This window comes from Coregonus clupeaformis, chromosome 20, assembly GCF_020615455.1.
Source record: "Coregonus clupeaformis isolate EN_2021a chromosome 20, ASM2061545v1, whole genome shotgun sequence".
Classification (NCBI taxonomy): domain Eukaryota; kingdom Metazoa; phylum Chordata; class Actinopteri; order Salmoniformes; family Salmonidae; genus Coregonus; species Coregonus clupeaformis.
In genome coordinates, this window is record NC_059211.1 from 29,390,806 (window position 1) to 29,408,945 (window position 18,140).

Here is an 18,140-nt window from a genome sequence, read left to right on the forward strand (position 1 = left end):
CCCTCTCCTTATCCTTCAGTCAGGTAAATAAAGCCAATCTGTAGAAATCCACTTGTGTGTATTTAGTGCATTGACTCATTAATGACTGTCCTGGCCCAAGGTGCCCTTGGCTTGGGTGTATGCTATGGTCAACCACTATGTCCACCAATTAGCTTTCACAAGGACAGATTGGCATCAAAGCTCTATAACCCCAACTGACCAGATTTTACGTCTAGGTACGGGCCATCTGACCAGATCAAATGTTGAGGAGGCACCGGTTAGGTCAAGCCTCTGGTTTAGGCTATATCGAATTAAGGTTTCGGTCAGGGACATGGCAATGACATGAGATTATTTGTCTGTTGACCAGGATCTTACCTCCCAGGAAATGGGGCGGGCTATTTTTACAAGCAAGAGAGATGTTGCTATGTAATCTATATGAAATGGGAGTTTAAACATACAATTCCCTGGATTGGATTCAATCCTATGGCTTTCTGCCAAAAACCTAATCAAAGGCTGTTTATGAACATGTCAATGTATTCGACTGTCAGGGTAAATTATGTTCTCAGACTAGGCCTATATTCCAGTAAAACCGGTCTGTGAAATGACAATTGTACATGTTTTGAAATGTTCTTCAGTTCAGAGACACGCTCCAAAATGGAGAGTTCCCACCAGTGTGTGGTTGGGTTCACACAGTATGCACTGTGGAGGACAGAGGCCAAACTGTATAGACATTTGAAAGCAAGTCAATCGCTTGAGGGTTCTCATTAATGTTTCATTCTGCTATTTAATATTGACAGGAACGAGACACTGCTTACAACCCAGGCCTCTTTAGCCTACTCCAACAGGCCTCTCAACTCCATATCACTGGCCTCCCACTGGGGGGGGGTAGATTTACTGAGACTGAGAATACCCCAGTCATTGTCACCACAGGGAACACAGACTGAACTAACCAATACACTGAATTAACCAAAATACAGTGAACAAATAAACACAATCAATTTCCGATAATACGCCAGATGTGATTTTTCTTTTACTCCTTCCCTACTGCCCTGGGAAAATAGTTTTTTCCTGAATTAGACTATGGTATAATTTCGTATAATATTTCTGCTTGCAGATCCCTTCAACTGATGAGCACTGAGCAGCAAGTCTTCACATTCCAAAAAGGGCAGCATAGTTACATGCCCAAAACGAGAGGAGAGAACACACATACCTGTGGCGGGCATGAACAGCTTGCTGCTTGTCCTGCGCACTTAGCAGAGAAACACTGGTGTCCATTTGGGTGCATAGCAAGCAGAGAAGTCCTTATGTAATCCACATTAAAACCAGGCGGGGAAAAAGAGAGCTGGAGAGCATGGTGGAGGGATACCAACCAACCATTTAGGAGAAATACAATTCAGTTGCTCAAATAAAACTAAACCAGATGCAAACCAATTCAAAAGGAAGTCAGGCAGCCACTGCTGTGTGAGTGCCAGAGGGCAAGAGGCACAGTGACACAAATACTCCACACAAACACTCTACAAGGGAACAACAACAGCAAAGACCTCACACAGGTAAAGTAAGCTCCCCCTCTCTCATTTCACCTGCTCCACTCTCCATCTCTCAATCACCCTCTCTCTCCCCCTCGGTCTCCCCATCTCTGTTCCATTAGAGGGAAACTGGAGATGCTGGGTGAGCGCAAGGCCTTATTCTCCATGTGCAGCACCATAGCAACACTGACCCACTGACACAGGTACAGTAGCCAGAAGCTGCATCAGCTGGACATATCAACGGTGAGGGTCATTTCCATGTAAAAGGACCCATGAGCACCAACATGTGAAGTTCATAGGAGCATATAAAATGGTGTCAAATGAAAGCTAAGAGTCTACATTTTGGGGAAATGAAGGCATAGATATGTTTTTCAACCATTTTCCATCCTATAAATTTGGAAAAAGCAAAGGCTTTGATTTCTGGTCACACAGATGGAAAAGGGGTCTTAAAAAACATCTACTAGAGAAAGTCTTAAACGGAAGTTACCGCCACTATTTCGACGTGATTTCCTGTCCTTGAGAAGAATGCACGTTTACGTTCCACCTCTGAAGAATGACGAAGGCTACTTATACATATTCACGAATTGGGTGTGTGAATTTCCATGTGGAGTTGATAAACATCAACAAATAGGGAACTGACAGCTGTCAGTGTAGCTAGCATGCTAACCTTATCTATCTATCTAGCTAGCTAATGTTATCTGTTGTTGCTTTTTTAACTACACTGTATTCAAAAGATTAGCCAGCTGGCTCTATGGCTGCTTCTGGAGCTGGATTTGTCATAAACAGTGATTTAGGAAACATTTTGAATACAGACTAGCTAAATAAGTGAACATTTACAAATTATTTTACATTTAAGTCATTTAGCAGACACACTTATCCAGAACGACTTACAGTTAGTAAGTTCATACATGTTTTGTTTTTTTCATACTGGCCCCCCATGGGAATCGAACCCACAACCCTCATGCGCTACCAACTGAGCTACACGGGACCTTATCCAATGGATTATGATAATTTTCTGGGGGGAAAAAATGTGGAGGTGCAAAAACATACATTTGGCCCCCCCCTATTTTTAATTAGCTCCATGGCTCAGGCAGCCAAGTGGACACAAGCCTGTTTGGCTCATCTCAGTCGCGAAGAGGAATAATTTTGCAGCGGTTTCGGATTAATAAACAATGACATGCTGGTGGGTGGTAACATTAAAATAAAAACCTGCCCTGAAACGAAATGTAGGCTGAAAATCATTTGTACAGTGGGGAAAAAAAGTATTTAGTCAGAAACCAATTGTGCAAGTTCTCCCACTTAAAAAGATGAGAGAGGCCTGTAATTTTCATCATAGGTACACGTCAACTATGACAGACAAATTGAGAAAAAAAAATCCAGAAAATCACATTGTAGGATTTTTAATGAATTTATTTGCAAATTATGGTGGAAAATAAGTATTTGGTCACCTACAAACAAGCAAGATTTCTGGCTCTCACAGACCTGTAACTTCTTCTTTAAGAGGCTCCTCTGTCCTCCACTCGTTACCTGTATTAATGGCACTTGTTTGAACTTGTTATCAGTATAAAAGACACCTGTCCACAACCTCAAACAGTCACACTCCAAACTCCACTATGGCCAAGACCAAAGAGCTGTCAAAGGACACCAGAAACAAAATTGTAGACCTGCACCAGGCTGGGAAGACTGAATCTGCAATAGGTAAGCAGCTTGGTTTGAAGAAATCAACTGTGGGAGCAATTATTAGGAAATGGAAGACATACAAGACCACTGATAATCTCCCTCGATCTGGGGCTCCACGCAAGATCTCACCCCGTGGGGTCAAATTGATCACAAGAACGGTGAGCAAAAATCCCAGAACCACACGGGGGACCTAGTGAATGACCTGCAGAGAGCTGGGACCAAAGTAACAAAGCCTACCATCAGTAACACACTACGCCGCCAGGGACTCAAATCCTGCAGTGCAAGACGTGTCCCCCTGCTTAAGCCAGTACATGTCCAGGCCCGTCTGAAGTTTGCTAGAGTGCATTTGGATGATCCAGAAGAGGATTGGGAGAATGTCATATGGTCAGATGAAACCAAAATATAACTTTTTGGTAAAAACTCAACTCGTCGTGTTTGGAGGACAAAGAATGCTGAGTTGCATCCAAAGAACACCATACCTACTGTGAAGCATGGGGGTGGAAACATCATGCTTTGGGGGCTGTTTTTCTGCAAAGGGACCAGGACGACTGATCCGTGTAAAGGAAAGAATGAATGGGGCCATGTATCGTGAGATTTTGAGTGAAAACCTCCTTCCATCAGCAAGGGCATTGAAGATGAAACGTGGCTGGGTCTTTCAGCATGACAATGATCCCAAACACACCGCCCGGGCAACGAAGGAGTGGCTTCGTAAGAAGCATTTCAAGGTCCTGGAGTGGCCTAGCCAGTCTCCAGATCTCAACCCCATAGAAAATCTTTGGAGGGAGTTGAAAGTCTGTGTTGCCCAGCGACAGCCCCAAAACATCACTGCTCTAGAGGAGATCTGCATGGAGGAATGGGCCAAAATACCAGCAACAGTGTGTGAAACCTTGTGAAGACTTACAGAAAACGTTTGACCTGTGTCATTGCCAACAAAGGGTATATAACAAAGTATTGACAAAACTTTTGTTATTGACCAAATACTTATTTTCCACCATAATTTGCAAATAAATTCATTAAAAATCCTATAATGTGATTTTCTGGATTTTTCTTTCTCATTTTGTCTTTCATAGTTGACGTGTACCTATGATGAAAATTACAGGCCTCTCTCATCTTTTTAAGTGGGAGAACTTGCACAATTGGTGGCTGACTAAATACTTTTTTTGCCCCACTGTATGTCTCATCATAGGAAACGACACCACATTCACACGGATTTGCACAAAGTGGGCCGTTCGGATTTGTCACTTCAAGCCCAAATATACAGTGGGGTCCGAAATTATTGACACCCTTGATAAAGATTAGCAATTCAACGTCTATTCCACGTTGGTTCAACGTAATTTCCACTGTGTGCCCAGTGGGTAATGACTGTATAAAATAAATAATTCAAATACTGAACTATATTGTATGCTCAAAAAACTTGGGAAATTATATTATTTTATACTAATATAATTGCTCAGAGAAAGAGATTGTTTAACAAGTAATATTTGTTATTTTTTTAAAGTTAGTGGACAAAATGATATTCTTATAAATAAAGTAGTCAAAAGTTTAGTATTTTTGTTGTGCTAGCTATAGCGAATATACTAAACGTGAAACATAAGACGTCTATGATTGGTACAGATTTGGTCCGGTCTGGACCAAACAAATTTGGTCTTGTTTGGGGGCAGAGCTCATTAGAATAATAGCCAGTGTGTAGAATAATAACCAAAAATGCAAATGAGGATATTACATTTTTCTACCTTTGTGTACCTATTCAGGATACATCACCATGAAGAGAATGTCATTCATAATTATGCATTTCTTTATAGTACAGATCAAGGACCCATTATGTAATTATGTTATGTAATTCTGTTACCGAGTGTTGATCCACTTCACATACTGTAGGTCAATCACCAAAATAGTTTTTTTTTTTTTACTCAAGATGTCATATCATAGCTGACACCCCATTCTTTTTGAAGACATCTTTAATCTTAATTTGGAGTAGATATTTTTTTAGTTTTTGGAAAACGTTGTCACATAAACTGACAGAGATTTTACTGTCATTCTGTTACCAAACTTTGGATCTGCACTGTTCCTCAAGTAAATGTGTTCTAGTAAAATTCAGTGGCAATTGTTAAACGTAGACTTCTGCATATAGGTGTATGGTCTGTTAAACTGCAATCAATGGTTTTTGCTTGGCATACAATTTAAAGTGAGTCTCAGCATCACTCAACCTTTTTTTCAATAGAGATTGGGAAGATAAAAAGGTATTTCCATGGTCTCTGATTGGTTTGATGACAACAATATGAGACCATTTGAACAACTCATAAATGAATTACATTTTCCCAATAAAGACTTCCTTCTCTACTTTCAAATAAGGTCAAAAAAAATTTACACATGTGGGAGAGAAGATCTACCCTCCAAAGTCTACTGAACTGGTCCAAAAGACACATAGCTAGTCAACTTTATAAAATCCTTAATAACTCCAGATCTTCGGTATGCCACGGTGTACAATTGTGCTGGGAGAATGATTTGAAACATGGGAAAATATCTGGAAGAATATGTGCAAAGTTTCCAATTTTACATTTCTGCATCTGACCCCTAGGAAATTGAAACTCATGCAACCTTCTGTATCTGACAAATGTTGGCAATGGACAATTTATACATATGATCTGGAAATGCCCTAAATTAATTTGATACTGGTCCATGGTATTGAAATCAGTTTCAGCCATTACTGGAATATCATGGGATGCAATTACAGGCCTGATTTCTGATGCACACCTCTTCCAATAACTGAGAGAGTTGATGTGTTGATGCCTGAGGGCCGGTCTCCAGGATGTGAATTGGTCCTGGTCCGAGAAGCACTCTCACTGGAAACCTTTGGTTGTGCTTTCTCGGCCCGGGGCTGGGTGTTTATGTATTTATAGGGGTGTTTATATACATGTACAGTGGGGAGAACAAGTATTTGATACACTGCCGATTTTGCAGGTTTTCCTACTGACAAAGCATGTAGAGGTCTGTAATTTTTATCATAGGTACACTTCAACTGTGAGAGACGGAATCTAAAACAAAAATCCAGAAAATCACATTGTATGATTTTTAAGTAATTAATTTGCATTTTATTGCATGACATAAGTATTTGATCACCTACCAACCAGTAAGAATTCCGGCTCTCACAGACCTGTTAGTTTTTCTTTAAGAAGCCCTCCTGTTCTCCACTCATTACCTGTATTAACTGCACCTGTTTGAACTCGTTACCTGTATAAAAGACACCTGTCCACACACTCAATCAAACAGACTCCAACCTCTCCACAATGGCCAAGATCAGAGAGCTGTGTAAGGACATCAGGGATAAAATTGTAGACCTGCACAAGGCTGGGATGGGCTACAGGACAATAGGCAAGCAGCTTGGTGAGAAGGCAACAACTGTTGCCGCAATTATTAGAAAATGGAAGAAGTTCAAGATGACGGTCAATCACCCTCGGTCTGGGGCTCCATGCAAGATCTCACCTCGTGGGGCATCAATGATCATGAGGAAGGTGAGGGATCAGCCCAGAACTACACGGCAGGACCTGGTCAATGACCTGAAGAGAGCTGGGACCACAGTCTCAAAGAAAACCATTAGTAACACACTACGCCGTCATGGATTAAAACCCTGCAGCGCACGCAAGGTCCCCCTGCTCAAGCCAGCGCATGTCCAGCCCGTCTGAAGTTTGCCAATGACCATCTGGATGAACCAGAGGAGGAATGGGAGAAGGTCATGTGGTCTGATGAGAAAAAAATAGAGCTTTTTGGTCTAAACTCTACTCGCCGTGTTTGGAGGAAGAAGAAGGATGTGTACAACCCCAAGAACACCATCCCAACCGTGAAGCATGGAGGTGGAAATATCATTCTTTGGGGATGCTTTTCTGCAAAGGGGACAGGACGACTGCACCGTATTGAGGGGAGGATGGATGGGGCCATGTATCGCGAGATCTTGGCCAACAACCTCCTTCCCTCAGTAAGAGCATTGAAGATGGGTCGTGGCTGGGTCTTCCAGCATGACAACGACCCGAAACACACAGCCAGGGCAACTAAGGAGTGGCTCCGTAAGAAGCATCTCAAGGTCCTGGAGTGGCCTAGCCAGTCTCCAGACCTGAACCGAATAGAAAATCTTTGGAGGGAGCTGATAGTCCGCATTGCCCAGCGACAGCCCCGAAACCTGAAGGATCTGGAGAAGGTCTGTATGGAGGAGTGGGCCAAAATCCCTGCTGCAGTGTGTGCAAACCTGGTCAAGACCTACAGGAAACGTATGATCTCTGTAATTGCAAACAAAGGTTTCTGTACCAAATATTCAGTTCTGCTTTTCTGATGTATCAAATACTTATGTCATGCAATTAAATGCAAATTAATTACTTAAAAATCATACAATGTGATTTTCTGGATTTTTGTTTTAGATTCCGTCTCTCACAGTTGAAGTGTACCTATGATAAAAATTACAGACCTCTACATGCTTTGTAAGTAGGAAAACCTGCAAAATCGGCAGTGTATCAAATACTTGTTCTCCCCAGACGCTGTTAGCTAAATGCTAACGAGTGAAAACGAACATAACTAATTGGAAAGACAGGCAAATCCAGCTCATAAAGTTATACAAGCATAGCTAGTGGCTACTGAATGTCATTTTCGGTGAGTGTGGACATTTACAAGTGAAAGTGGACGAGATAAATTGTGCAAAAAAACACCATAGTGCCCTCAAAGCTCATCACTAAGCTAAGGATCCTGGGACTAAACACCCCCCTCTGCAACTGGATCCTGGACTTCCTGACTGGCTGCCCCCAGGTGGAAATGGGTAGGTAACAACACATCTGCCACGCTGATCCTCAACACGGGGGCCCCTCAGGGGTGCATGCTCAGTCCCCTCCTGTACTCCCTGTTCACCCATGACTGCAAGGCCAAGCACGACTCCAACACCATCATTAAGTTTGCCGAAGACACAACAGTGGTAGGCCTGATCACCGACAACTATGAGACAGCCTATAGGGAGGGGGTCAGAGACCTGGCAGTGTGGTGCCAGGATAACAACCTCTCCCTCAATGTGATCAAGACAAACTTTTACAGATGCACAATTGAGAGCATCCTGTCGGGCTGTATCACCGCCTGGTACAGGTTGAGAGCTTCAAGTTCCTTGGTGTCCACATCACCAACGAACTGTCATGGTCCAAACACACCAAGACTGTCGTGAAGAGGGCACGACAACACCTATTCCCCCTCAAGAGACTGAAAAGATTTGGCATGGGTCCTCAGATCCTCAAAAGGTTATACAGCTGCACCATCGAGAGCATCCTGTCTGGTTGCATCACTGCCTGGTATGGCAACTGCTCGGCCTCCGACTGCAAGGCACTACATTTTTAAACATGTATTATTTATTGTTTACTTCAGCTCATTTAGTAAACACTTTCTTAACACTTAAGCATTTCACTGTAAGGTCTACACCTGTTGTATTCGGCGCATGTGACAAATACAATTTGATTTGATTTGAAATGAACAAAGTTGTGATGCATGCTTTTTTGAAGGAACAGCAGCATGTGTACACAGAGCAGAGGGGAGAAGAAGGGAGGAGCGAAAAAAAACACTAGTAGGAAGCAAAGGGAAAAAATGGCAACTGTACAGCTAACTCATCCAGAGCTCTTTGACTTCTCACAGAAAGCCATTGTAAGATATCTGATGGTAAACATTTAGTAGTGAATTGCACACAAGTGTAACTTCATCACCTCATATGCGCCTCACAGAGACTCACCGATATATATATATAGAATGCTATGGACTCACCAGTTCCCGCTTTCTCCCGTTGTGCTATTTACAAACAAACACGTGACTGGCTCAACTGCTCTGGGGAACTACGGTAAACTTCCAAATGTATAATAATATGGCAATTCAGACTGGATGTTAGTTTGGCCAATTGGAAGGATTCTCATTCTCAACCGTGGTTTTAGCCTCTTTACCTACATTGAAGACTGATGAGAGACAGGGATTATGCCCCAGGCCCAGAGCAAGTTAATAACATTTCTGGATGGATGGGGAAAAAAAGAGATGCATAGCAGAGAAATATGCTGGAATAGGTGATCTCAGAGCCAGCCAGCAATATGTCAAGTCAGGACATGATGGAAAATGTGGTTTCACTTTTGATGCTTTGAAACACAATAACATCATGAACATGCTGCAACAAGCCCACCATGCTGGAGTCAGAAACTGGAAAATCAGGTCAGAGAGCTAACACACTTTTATTGAGAGGAGTCAAAAGAGACACCTATTTATTGCCCAATATCCTGTCCTATTATTCAGACTTTATTTTTCTAAAACCCTAAGAGGCTAGATTAACAGACAGTATTTTAACCTAATGAAATAAACCCCTTGATTTTGAAGAATATGACCTACCTTAGAGATTAGTACAACTGTTTGAACCTTTATCATATTCTTAGGACCTATTACAGGATGCATTTGCTCCCTTGTTTACATTTTACTGGTTGGTCCACTTGGTAGTATGCCATTTTTTACTGGTGTTAGCATTCAGTGTTTCCCCTATATTCATTTAGCAGCGGTGGCCCACCGCTGGTTAATTTTTCATTTTCATTTCATTTTAGTCATTTAGCAGACGCTCTTATCCAGAGCAACTTACAGTTAGTGAGTGCATACATTTTTCATTCCTGGCTGGACTGATTCTCAATCTTATTGAGGTCATCCTGTACATTTTCCCATGTCAGTCCTGTGATCCCAAGATACCTCACTGCCTGCTCCACTATGACCTTTATCTTCTTAGTCCTCCATTGTAATTTTTCTGTGCAATTGATTGCTGCTGTCACAAATGTAACAACATCCCTCATGTCTCCTGCTCTTCTAGGTGCCCTGATTGTTTCTGCGTGAACTACCTTCACTGCTTCTGCATACGAGATGTTACGCTCACCCCTCATCTGCTGCACTTCCACCTGTCTTTTCATCACTGAACAACCCCCATACGCTACACTTTTGGCGCCCCCACAGTTAAAGCACTTTAACTGGACCACATCTCCACATTCCCCATATGCATGTTCTCCCCTACACTTCGCACATCTCCTTTTGCCTTTACACACCACCACATCTTTGACAGTTATAATTTTTGCCACCGCAGCAAGAAATATGTATAAAAAAATATATATATATACAGTACCAGTCAAAAGTTTGGACACACCTACTCATTCAAGGGTTTTTCTTTATGTTTACTATTTTCTACATTGTAGAATAATAGTGAAGACATCAAAACTATGAAATAACACATATGGAATCATGTAGTAACCAAAAAAAGTGTTAAACAAATCAAAATATATGTTATATTTGAGATTCTTCAAAGTAGCCATCCTTTGCCTTGATGACAGCTTTGCACACGCTTGGCATTCTCTCAACCAGCTTCATGAGGTAGTCACCTGGAATGCATTTCAATTAACTGGTGTGCCTTGTTAAAAGTTAATTTATTTCCTTCTTAATGCGTCTCAGCCAATCAGTTGTGTTGTGACAAGGTAGGGTTGGTATACAGAAGATAGCCCTATTTGGTAAAAGACCAAGTCCATATTATGGCAAGAACAGCTCAAATATGCAAAGAGAAACGACAGTGCATCATTACTATAAGACATGGTCAGTCAATCCGGAAAATTTCAAGAACTTTGAAAGTTTCTTCAAGTGCAGTCGCAAAAACCATCAAGCGCTATGATGAAACTGGCTCTCATGAAGGAAAGGAAGTTACCTCTGCTGCAGAGGATAAGTTAATTTGAGTTACCAGCCTCAGAAATTGCAGCCCAAATAAATGCTTCACAGAGTTCAAGTAACAGACACATCTCAACATCAACTGTTCAGAGGAGACCGCGTGAATCTGGCCTTCATGGTCGTATTGCTGCAAAGAAACCACTACTAAAGGACACCAATAAGAAGAAGAGACTTGCTTGGGTCAAGAAACACGAGCAATGGACATTAGACCGGTGGAAATCTGTCCTTTGGTTTGGGATGAGTTGGACCGCAGAGTGAAGAAAAAGCAGCCAACAAGTGCTCAGCATATGTGGGAACTCCTTCAAGACTGTTGGAAAAGCATTCTAGGTGAAGCTGGTTGAGAGAATGCCAAGAGTGTGCAAAGCTGTCATCAAGGCAAAGAGTGGCTACTTTGAAGAATTTAAATCTAAAATATATTTTGATTTGTTTAACACTATTTTGGTTACTACATATGTGTTATTTAATAGTTTTTATGTTTTCACTATTATTCTATGTTGTTGATCAATTCCTCAGTTTTCTCCCATCACAGCCATTAAACTCTGTTTTAAAGTCACCATTGGCCTCATGTTGAAATCCCTGAGCGGTTTCCTTCCTCTCCATTATCTGAGTTAGGAAGGACACCTGTATCTTTGTAGTGACTGGGTGTATTGATACACCATCCAAAGTGTAATTAATAACTTCACCATGCTCAAAGGGATATTCAATGTCTGCTTTTTTTTTTTTTACCCATCTACCAATAGGTGCCCTTTGCGAGTCATTGGAAAACCTCCCTGGTCTTTGTGGTTGAATCTGTGCTTGAAATTCAATGCTCGACTGAGGGACTGATATGACGTCTTTTACACGGGATTTGTTAATGTCTTTGATATTGTGTTGCATAGGATTTTGAGGATGAGGACATTCCATTTACACTGCTCAAAAAAATAAAGGGAACACTTAAACAACACAATGTAACTCCAAGTCAATCACACTTCTGTGAAATCAAACTGTCCACTTAGGAAGCAACACTGATTGACAATAAATGTCACATGCTGTTGTGCAAATGGAATAGACAACAGGTGGAAATTATAGGCAATTAGCAAGACACCCCCAATAAAGAAGTGTTTCTGCAGGTGGTGACCACAGACCACTTCTCAGTTCCTATGCTTCCTGGCTGATGTTTTGGTCACTTTTGAATGCTGGCGGTGCTTTCACTCTAGTGGTAGCATGAGACGGAGTCTACAACCCACACAAGTGGCTCAGGTAGTGCAGCTCATCCAGGATGGCACATCAATGCGAGCTGTGGCAAGAAGGTTTGTGTGTCTGTCAGCGTAGTGTCCAGAGCATGGAGTCGCTACCAGGAGACAGGCCAGTACATCAGGAGACGTGGAGGAGGCCGTAGGAGGGCAACAACCCAGCAGCAGGACCGCTACCTCCGCCTTTGTGCAAGGAGGAGCAGGAGGAGCACTGCCAGAGACCTGCTAAATGACCTCCAGCAGGCCACAAATGTGCATGTGTCTGCTCAAACGGTCAGAAACAGACTCCATGAGGGTGGTATGAGGGCCCGACGTCCACAGGTGGGGGTTGTGCTTACAGCCCAACACCATGCAGGACGTTTGGCATTTGCCAGAGAACACCAAGATTGGCAAATTCGCCACTGGCGCCCTGTGCTCTTCACAGATGAAAGCAGGTTCACACTGAGCACATGTGACAGACATGACAGAGTCTGGAGACGCCGTGGAGAACGTTCTGCTGCCTGCAACATCCTCCATCATGACCGGTTTGGCGGTGGGTCAGTCATGGTGTGGGGTGGCATTTCTTTGGGGGCCGCACAGCCCTCCATGTGCTCGCCAGAGGTAGCCTGACTGCCATTAGGTACCGAGATGAGATCCTCAGACCCCTTGTGAGACCATATGCTGGTGCGGTTGGCCCTGGGTTCCTCCTAATGCAAGACAATGCTAGACCTCATGTGGCTGGAGTGTGTCAGCAGTTCCTGCAAGAGGAAGGCATTGATGCTATGGACTGGCCCGCCCGTTCCCCAGACCTGAATCCAATTGAGCACATCTGGGACATCATGTCTCGCTCCATCCACCAACGCCACGTTGCACCACAGACTGTCCAGGAGTTGGCGGATGCTTTAGTCCAGGTCTGGGAGGAGATCCCTCAGCTGTAAGTCGCTCTGGATAAGAGCGTCTGCTAAATGACTAAAATGTAAATGTAATGTAATGAGACCATCTGCCACCTCATCAGGAGCATGCCCAGGCGTTGTAGGGAGGTCATACAGGCACGTGGAGGCCACACACACTACTGAGCCTCATTTTGACTTGTTTTAAGGACATTACATCAAAGTTGGATCAGCTTGTAGTGTGGTTTTCCACTTTAATTTTGAGGGTGACTCCAAATCCAGACCTCCATGGGTTGATAAATTTGATTTCCATTGATAATTTTTGTGTGATTTTGTTGTCAGCACATTCAACTATGTAAAGAAAAAAAGTATTAAATAAGATTATTTCATTCATTCAGATCTAGGATGTGTTGTTTAAGTGTTCCCTTTATTTTTTTGAGCAGTGTATTTATTTATCACTGGTGGGTGCCGGAAGGTATGCGTGCCAAGGAAGACTGGGGGGCCACTGGTGCTAATCTTAGAAGGAGTACGTGATGGAATATCCTGACTAGGGTGCGAGACGATACCATATAGGGTGAAACTATTGTGGTTGGGAGTGACAGTCAATAATGGTTGGCAACTGTTGGATGGAATTAGCTTGCAAAGCAGTATATAAACTGACAGGTTTTCTATGTAATTCATTTGAATAGTGAGATGCAACCCACGTGTATCTTGCTATGTTGAATCCGGTGTGGAGTCCAAATGACAATAGGCCACTCACGTGCAGCTTGTCATGTTGAACCCAGCACCGTAATATTAAATACATGTATCAACTCTCCATCTAAGTGTTTAACTATTCTCTTGCATCCTGAATTACTTGATACCGGAAAAACTCATCATAACAGGGACTTACATATAATTGAATGTGTGGGGTACAGAAATGAGGTAGTCATTCAAAAATCATCTTAAAAACTATTATTGCACACAGAGTTATGTGACTTGTTAAGCACATTTTTACTCCTGAACTTATTTAGGTGGCCATAACAAGGGGTTGAATACTTATTGACTCAAGACATTTCAGCTTTTCGTTTGTAATTAATTTGTAAAAAATTCTAAAAACATAATTCCACTTTTACAGTATGGGATATTGTGTGTAGGCCAGTGACAAAACATCTCAATTTAATCAATTTTAAATTCAGGCTGTAACACAACAAAATGTGGAAAAAGTCAAGGGAAAAAAATGCCTTCGGAAAGTATTCAGACCCTTTGACTTTTCCCACATTTTGTTACATTACAGCCTTATTCTAAAATGGATTTTTTTTTTAAAACAAATCCTCAGCAATCTACACACAATACCCCATAATGACAAAGCGAAAACAGGTTTTCAGAATTCTAATGTCAATGGCACAATATGGGCGATTTTTAAAAATAATAGTTGTAGCTGGTGCTTTCAAAGTTGATTATTTTATATATAATTTGAAATGTAATTTCATGACCTTTCAGAACCACTTGTCAAACAAAGTTTAAAATGTATTAGGGTTTTCTTTTTAAAGCCATTTATACAGGTAATTCTGATATGTACCCTAGAGGTCAAAGTTCTGTTTACCTGAACATTCCAGAAAATGTGTCTGATGGATAGCTTTGAATGTAAGTTTTCCAATGATAAATGATTAAAGGGTATAATTGAGCAATAACTTGTATACTGACATTGTTTGTCATTGGGTAAAATCCCTATGGGAAATATTTATGGGATGGGGGGGTGAAAGAAAGAGTGATAACACAGAGAAAGTTACCATTGCTGCACTGCTATCATACATTTTCCAACTCTAGGGACATAGACCTTCAAAAAAATAATTATGAGACATCGTCGGCCCAAGTGAGCCCGACCGATCCCCCTGGCTCACGGACTATTGTAGGTCATATGCACCTTTAAAACAGTCATACATTCCATCACTATCGGGAAACGGGCCAGGTCAGTAGTCTACACATACACAATACAATACTAGCCTACATATTCATGTATTTCGCCTACATTTCCGTGTATATATTTATGTGCTCCAAAGTTAACCGGCAAAAGTTGTCATACATGGAGTCATCTGGCACGTAGTAGACTAAACAAACGTACCTTATGTGTATTCAGATTCGCCGTTGAAAGTGGTTTAGACTTTAGAAAATGCAATAAAAAAAATTCAAGTAGACGTTTAGCGAACACCTTGCTCTAGTAAAAAAATCCCTCCCACCCTAATATCGCTCTTATCCATAATATTATCATTATGTAGGTAGCCTACCCGCACTGTAGCCTATCTGCGAGCTGTTGGCTAGTGCGCACGTGCCAAGACCATAGTGGGCACATTTGCTATATAATGCAACAGTTTTGTGACAAAACCATCAATAGATTTGAAAATGCAATGGACACCGTTTAACTTGTATTTTTCATTCGTTACAGGGGAATTTAACAGCAAAGGTTATTTTCATGTGCACTATGTCATCACGCACAGCATTTTTATCCGCAAAAATCAGTTTGATGAAAACACATCACTGGTGGGAAAATGCGCATATTGTTTTATGCCGATTTGATATTCGCATGAAAATCTGTTTCAAATTGGATGGAAACCTAGCTACTGCATCCATGACCAATTACATTTCAACATACCTCTACATGATACATTGTGACTTTTATTCTACTGTTGCTGTTTTCAAGGTTACTTTGAAACAAAGGTGGCATTAGACTACTACTGACAGTAGACTTGGAGGTCTACTCTAGTCGAGTGTGTTCAGTAGGCTATTTGAGTAAGACATTCAATCTGATTCAGACGCCTCTGGATTAGTTGAATGGAAGTAATAACATGCAGGACCACTTAATGCATTGCTTTACATCTCAATTCATTTAGCAACAACAATGTGAGGAAGTATTGTCCTCTGCAGTATTAATGTTGTTCAATCTCTTTTTATCTATTTATTCAAAAACAGACTTGTGAGCCAAATCTGCTCCCTGCTGGCCCATGGAAGTATTACCACAACATATAAGGTCGCAGACTTGGGATGTTTCCTCTCCACAAACTAGGTTTCCATCCAATTGGCGACAGATTTTCATGCGAATATTCTAAAATCCGAATAAAAACAGTAGCCCACGCGCATTTTCCCAGAGACGTTTTTCCATCAAATTGACTTGTTGCAGATTAAAGGCTGTGCGTGATAATATAATGCACATGAAAATACCCTGTGCGGTTAAATTCCCATGTACCGAATAAAAAATACAAGTTAAATGGTTTTCCATTGCATTTTCATTCTCACAAAGAATGTGCCCACTCTGGTATCGGCATGTGCGCTCTAGGAAACAGCACGCAGGCAGGCTATACAGTTACAATGTATCATGTAGAGACTATTATGGATAAAAGAGCTAGATTATTTTTATTTGTCAAACGGCAGCCAAGCGTCGATGATCATGTCACCAGAATAATAATAATAATAATAATATGCCATTTAGCAGACGCTTTTATCCAAAGCGACTTACAGTCATGCGTGCATACATTATTTTATTTTTTGTGTATGGGTGGTCCCGGGGATCGAACCCACTACCTTGGCGTTATAAGACCCTCGATATTTATTGGAAGGGAGCATCAAGCTCATCACCTTGCACTTTAACCATCCTGTGAAGTTCATCATTTATTTAATCTGTAGCCTAATAGCCTAAACTGCATGCTTCGTATTGGGTCGTATTGGGAGGTCCATACAACATCGCGTGACTCGAAGTTTACTTTGATATGATGGTTATTATATAAATATTTGCGCATAAAAGCGTTTCCACCGACACTTCTCGCATAATGAACTTTAACGACACAAAAAGATCCCACTTTGTCTAGCGTATTTTGTTTTGTCGACATTTGGAAAGATTACCGGAAAATGTTCTGTTTCAATCAGGCCTGTCAAGAAATGTTTTATCCGACATGCACTTAACTCGCATAAAAAGGTTGGATGAAAACCTGGTTACAGATCTGAAAACAAAAGGCAGGGGAAAACAACATTTTGTTAATATATTGAACGTTACATATTTTATATACCCATCCTTATCTATTCAGAAAGTGTTATACTGTGCTCTTATCCAAAAGAAAAGTTGTCAGATTGCAGAGCTAGGCATAAACCAAAGGTCAATAGAGGGCGCACTAGCACCGCATACCACAGGAGACAGGCCAAAAGCAGGCCAACCCTTATAGAAGTCTGTGAAGCCAAGTGGCCAACACGTGTCCCCTTACCTACATTCACTTTCTCCTCACTTAAAGATCAGACTATACCCTTCCATCATATATATCCCTTTGTATAATACAAGTGCTGAAAATATATAGCCTATATAAGCCAATGCAATGATTCACCGCCAACAATCAATGGGAGACAATATAAAACATGGCTCTGATACTGTATTATTTGGAGAGACTGGCTAAAAGTAGGGCAGATTCAATATATTACATTACAGAAGCCTCATATCCTCTGGGGGGGCATTGTCTCTTTCTCAGGTATGAGAACACTTTGTCCACCCGATACCCATGTCCCAGCCCAGCCAGATACCTCAGACACAAAACCCTGCTGCACTTATTGCCTTCTCTATTGAACCTCTGCTTCCCTTCCTTTCCCACTGGAAAGGACTGTACATGTGTTGCAGATGATCACATTACTGTTGTTCTGATTGTTTTTTTCTTCTTCATTATTCAGATGTTTCATAGGTCTCCTCAAAACCTCCCAAACAATAGCCAGTATCACCATAGATCAACATTCTATTATTGATGCTCTTGGTGATGAATCATACACATGTAATAAAAACATAGATAACTGAGTGTTTCAGTAGATGGCTCTAGCCCAGTGGTTCTCAATCCTGGTCCTGGGGTCCCAAAGAGGTGCACATTGTAGTTTTTGCCTTACACTGATGATTAAAATGATCAACTCATCATCAAGCTTTGAATCATGGGTGTAATGCTAGGGCACAAACAGAAATGTGTCCCCCTTTAGGTCCCCAGGAACAGGATGAGAGCCACTGCCCTAGCCCTAAAGTATAGTTGTTTTTCATAGCAGAATTGGATTTTGAGTAACAAAGTGATCAAAGTGAGTCTCACTCCAAATAATAAGACACCATTGAA

The 18,140-nt window shown here is 41.5% G+C and overlaps 1 protein-coding gene across 1 annotated transcript in view; it reads right to left on the bottom strand.

Moving 5' to 3' along the window:
- The window catches only part of LOC121533836 (G-protein-signaling modulator 2-like), a 29,124-nt gene extending 13,886 nt beyond the window's left edge, over positions 1–15,238 (bottom strand). Inside the window, exon 1 of the mRNA XM_041840119.2 lies at positions 15,137–15,238. The gene's annotated coding sequence lies outside the window, so the exon portion shown is untranslated. The remainder of the gene's footprint in view (positions 1–15,136) is intronic.
- Positions 15,239–18,140: the final 2,902 nt, after the last annotated feature.